The sequence below is a fragment of the Rhea americana genome, unplaced genomic scaffold (genome assembly GCF_003343005.1).
Source record: "Rhea americana isolate MKP2758 unplaced genomic scaffold, rheAme1 scaffold_295, whole genome shotgun sequence".
Lineage (NCBI taxonomy): Eukaryota > Metazoa > Chordata > Aves > Rheiformes > Rheidae > Rhea > Rhea americana.
Window position 1 is genome coordinate 474,233 of NW_028186418.1, and position 5,375 is coordinate 479,607.

The 5,375-nt window shown below is 61.4% G+C and overlaps 1 long non-coding RNA gene across 1 annotated transcript in view; it reads right to left on the minus strand.

The window, feature by feature from the left end:
- Positions 1-3,178: 3,178 nt before the first annotated feature.
- The window catches only part of LOC146593419 (uncharacterized), a 2,680-nt gene continuing 483 nt past the window's right edge, over positions 3,179-5,375 (minus strand). Inside the window, exon 2 of the long non-coding RNA XR_014896389.1 lies at positions 3,179-3,591. This is a non-coding gene — a long non-coding RNA (uncharacterized LOC146593419). The remainder of the gene's footprint in view (positions 3,592-5,375) is intronic.

Sequence of the window (5,375 nt, forward strand, 5' to 3'; positions counted from 1 at the left end):
GCTCAGTATATGCACCGCCATGAAGAGCACAGAGCCAGCCAGGTGTTACCGCTTCTCAGCTCAACACCCTCCCATCCTGGCACAGGAGAAATAAAGGCATAAGCGAAGCAAAGTTGATCCCAGTTCCTGTGTTTTCTGTTTGCAGTCAGCCCTTGGCTTCAGGCTGCTCACTTATACACCACAGCCAAAGAAAGCTGAGACAAAGCAAAGCAGCACTTTTCCCCTCTCTTCTGAGTGAGATTTGCTACACTGGACAAAGGGGAGGGTGCCAGAGCCCTGGAGCTCAGCTCTGCTCCACTGAGGATTTGAGCGGCGAGAGAAGGCCGTAAGCCCGTAAATACACCAGCTCTACCCACCCCCTGCCCCCAGCTTGCTGTTGGCAGGGAGCTTTCATTCAGCACGCCGGTCACACTGACCTTCTGCTTTCCAAAAGCATGTTTTCCCAGCAAGGGGAGCCGCAGCCAAGGCAAGCTGCTCTCTCACAGCTGGGAACTACGTAGCCTTCGTGCAAGGTATTCAGTGCRAGTTCTTACCCCTAAGGACAGACGGCTGAGATCCGACCTTTGAGTGAACAGCACCTGCTGGCATCGCTACAGCAGTCTTGAATATTGCATTAGCTACCACAGAGAGCACTTCCCACCACCTCAGAGCAGCCAGAGAGATCCAAGCCTTGCTAGCATACACACCGGCCCCGCGTGGCGTCCCTTCTCCTGCGGTGTCTGCGCGTGGGGGGACGCTTTGGGGAGACAGCCGGATGCTGCAGGAAGCACAGCCTCAGTGCTTCCTTAGTAGAGGAAGGAGTTACTAGATTTTGCAAAGCACCAGTAAGCAAGTCCGTGCTTTCTGCAGGAAACACTGCAAACACCGCACTTACTCACCGGTCACATGGCCCTTGCRAGAGGAAGGGTAAGCTCTGAAAGCAGGGCAAGTTCCCAGAGGGACAACTACTTTGTCAGCCTAAAATCCCTCTGCTATTAGAATGGATGTAGGCTAAGCATAGCAGAGCCTGTTTGCTCAGCAAATGAGGAATGTACGTTTCAAACGAGAACAGCATCACCATATCTGCTCTGGCACCTGACACACGAAGTTCACCTGAAATACTGCATTTTGCATTTCCTGACCTCAGCAGGCTTCATGCTGTTGAATTGCTCAGGGGAGCTCTCTGCCCCGAGACAGCCACGTCTCGCCAGGAAGAGAACCRTGCTTTCGGTAGAGCACATCAGTCCTGCGTGGCGACAGGAGGAAGGAGCAGATCGGAGCATTGCCTGCGGGTAAAGGCACGCAGGGGCAGGGACACCAGTGCAAGCGGCGTGCGGCTCCCCTCCGTATCAAGCATTGCCAGCACCTTGCGGCAGTGCACCCACGGGGSCTGGGAAGCGTGGCCGGGAGCTGCTTCTCCTTGCCCTCGGGCCATCCTGCACGCACAACTACTATTTTTTGCCCCTCCGTGCACTCCAGGGCACGCTGAGCAGGCGCCAGCTACTCCGTATGAACTTGCAGTACAGCGACGAGGCAGCTGCTGCGGAAGACACTGGCTCTGGATCAAAGCGGAGGTGTTTTTCCACAATCCTTTCCGAACAGCGATCGATCCGAGTGGGCTCAGCAACTCTGCTCTCTCTGGGTGGCAGCGACCATGAAAAAACTCAGCTTCTGGTAACCATCAACACGCCAAATGGAGCAGTTTTCTATCAGAACAGGCTGAAACAAAGGGCTCCGAGACGAGGAACGGTTAAGGTGTGCTCCCTCGCCACCAGCCCAACACCAGAGAGTTAACGGACACCAGGCTGCTTTCTGCACGTTGCTGTGTGCCAAAATTTGGTAGCAATCCTGCCCTGGGCACCTGCAGCCTGGACAGGCAAAGTTTAGTTGAGACTAATTTCGGCACAGGAGCATTTCTCCCTGTGCGCCCTCCGGTCTGGGACAGGCAGCGATCCGTCTGTCAGGCTAYGCCAAACACTAGCATCCAGACCCTCCTCTGCTTCCCGGCCACCGAAACAGCCTGGGAGCCGGTGGCACAGGCAGTGCCTTGCTCTGTCCCCGAGCCCTGCGGGGGGAGGCCACCTCCAGCAGCACAGGGGCTCCCGGGGATCCCTGCCCGGCTGCACGGGGCTGGGAGCCACTCCGGCAGCGGCAGCCTTTGCTGCATCACCCGGTGGCCTGACCTGGGAGACATGCTTGGGAAGGGGGCTGAGATGCAGCAAGGAGAAATCCTCTCCCAAACACAGCGCAGGGAAGGGCCTCGAGGGACTGTTCTCCATCCTCGCAGCACTTGCGCATAGACATTTTGGCCATCCCAACCTGCGTGGCGAGTTATACAGCTCCCTCCCACCCTTTCCCCAGTGCAGGGCGGAGAGGGGAAATCTCCATCCCCAGAGAACAGCTTCTGAGTCCCCTTCACATCCCCCTTTCCACTTCTGTCCAACAGAGAAGCGGAGCCTAAAACACAGATGCCCCCAGAAAGCTTCACCCAGACCCCTGCYAGCACTGCGATGCCCAGCCCGCTCCATCCAAATACCTGCAAGCCCGGCGCTGCTGCAGAGCCAGCTGCAGACGGGGCCGCCCAGCCGGGGTGCCGGTTCCTGGAACAGACGGCTGGGGCAGTGCGTGACTGTGCTCTGAGTCAGCCGCGCACAGCCTGGCTCCACCACACCCAGCGCCGACCCGCACAAGGGCAGCTTGTGTTTCCGGAGCCAGGCCCCTTCCTCCCCTCCGGCCCCATCCCGCCGTGCTGCCGCAAGGCTCCCGAGGGGCTGCCGCGGGCCTCTGCTCACCTGGGAAGGGGCGTTCGCTCCCCACCCATCAGCACCCAAGCCAAACCCACCGTGATGCCTCCCGCGCGTCCGCCCRCTGCCGTTAGATGCTCACAGGCTGCTTGCGGGACCACCCCCGCTCTTCCACGCGGTGGCTGGTCAGTCCTGCAAGCTAGCTGCGCCCTGGGCTGATCAGTGCAACACCCAAGGTCAGCCCCTTTTGCTCGKGACAAACCAAGGGGGCCCCAGAAGCCAACCCTCTTCCCTCTGGGCATCGAGGCACTGCCCTGGTGCAGCGCTGGCAGGGGCTAGAGTGCTCCAACATCATAACACCCTCCCCACTGCCCCACAGAGACCACATCCACCACATCCTCCCCATCAGGCAGGTCCTGAGCCTGGGGATCCCGTGGGTAACAGACTTCCTAAAAGGTACTGCACAGTAAAACAGAGTTTAATATGCCTGTCACGGTCTTCTCTAGTTCTCTTGGTTAAGYGTCACCCCATGGTGGTGACCCCACTCCCCATTTCACAGCCCTGCTAGTACGGCTTTCCAGCATTCCCACTGCCGAGGTTCAGTTTGGAGGCTGCAAGGAGAGTTCTTCTTCCCAGCAGGGCCCATCCTCAGCCCGCAGAAGGGTTAATCCATCAGATGCTGCAGACTCGCTCATCTCATCTTGTTCAGGACACGGATCTAGCTGATGTCCAACAGCCCAGCGAYAAGAAGAGAGTGGCTACATTCAACAGTTCTTCAACTGGCAGCTTTAGCTACTAGAGAAGGACATAAAGCTTGCCACTGAAGAACTGGTGCTGGTTAGCCAGAAGCACGGCAGCCGGGGAGCAGCTGGGAAAGAAACACACACGTCAGAGCCAGGATTGAACACTGCTAGCCTGAAACAGCACCCAGACCCCTCGCCCGCCGCAGGGAGAGCCAACCCAGCTCCTCRCCCCCTCCTCAGCACCAAGCACCAATCTGCTGCCTCCTCCTTCACTCGTGGAAGCTCCTCGGTGCTGGGCGCTCGCAGGAGAGTGGCCACGAAGTGGGCCACAGCAGCAAGCTACCGCAGAACTGTTACAGGAGACCTGGAGACAGCTCTGCCCTCGACTCTTCCCCAAGCTCAACATCAGCCATCCCTCCCCTTTCCCAAATCAGGTGGTGCTTTTGCTCCGACACTCGCAGCAAGCCCTAAAACTTGCCAAATGCCAGCAACACACAGGGGAAAAAAAAAATCAAGGCCGTTTCTGCTGGAAAACAGAGATAAGACAACTTGCTCCTGCAGGAACGAGCGGCCCTAGCAGGAAGGCCAAGGCAAGGACCGAAGCCACCGGAGGCAGCCAGCTCTCGGGGCCTGCTGCAGCCACAGGACTGTGGCACCAGGTACAGGTTAAGGCATTCCCCAGCTGCTCACCTCAGGCATCTCGGCTGGCTGGGTCCCACCTGGCCGGGGGCCAGCCACCGCCTGCCAAGGAAGACACTTCATCAGGCCGCCGCTGCCAAGTGACCACCAGGGGAATTCAGGGAGCGGAGCTTTTTCATGTCATTTTATAAGAACGTGAGCAACRCAGCCCACGGGCCGGCCTGGGACCCCACTTCTTCCCCCTCCTCCTAGGAAAAACCCTCTTCTGCTCAGCCTCGGCCCTGTCTGCACTTCAGCTGCGGGGCCGATTTCTGGGAAACTCCCAGGCATTTACAGCCGTCTCGGACCTCCCAAGCAGCCACGCTCGCTGAGGGGAGAGCCAGCCCCCTCTCACSCAGGGGGCCACACAGCAGCTAATGCGGCTCCCCGGAGCATCCTCCCCTTGGCATCACCCCAAAGGGTATTTGGGATCTTGCCAGGCCCTGGGCGCCTGCTTGGCCTCGTGCCTCCAGCAGCGGCAGGGGAAGCCCAGACCCCAGGAGGGCCGAGGCTGGGCATCGCTGTGGGGGTCTGCGGGTGGCACCGGCAGCACGCGGGGCTGCGGGCGGGCAGCGGCGGGTTGGGGCGCAGCGCGGCGGCTGGGCCGGCGCCGGGCCTGGCGGGGATGCCGCGCATTCCTGGCGTGCCGGGTACATCTGGTCCGGATTCCAGCGCGCAGCTCCGCTGGGGTCCCGCCGCTGCTCCACCCCCGCCGGCCCATGAATCAGCACCCGCTGCCGAGCCACCGGGCCCCACCRGCGCTGGGGCTTGCAGGGCAGGGCGGGGGCCTGGCCTGTACCCGGAGGAGCCCCAGCACCACAGGGCCCTGCCTGCACCGGGCTGCGGGGAGGGCAGCAATAGGGGCCCAGCTATGATTTCTGACACCCCCCCCCCAATAAAACCGAGGCTTCCCCAACCGAGGGTCCCTCTCCTGGTTAAACCGGCCACCTCCCCCTCCTCCGACGTGCCCCCACCCGGTAAAGCCGGCTCCCCCCAGCAGAAAGCCAGCCCCGCCGCCGGCCGCAGTAAAGCCGGCCCGCCCTCCCCCGCCGGAGGGSCAGACGCCCTCCCCGTCCCTTCGCCCCCCCGGGATGCTCTGGTCCGTGCCCACGGCGGGGAGCGGCCCCGGGGCAAAGTCTGCCCCGCCCGGCCCCGGAGTGAAGGTCACCCCCGGGGCGGCCACCGCCCGCCGCGAGGTGGCCCCAGCCGCGGCCCCAGGCGCCCCACCGGG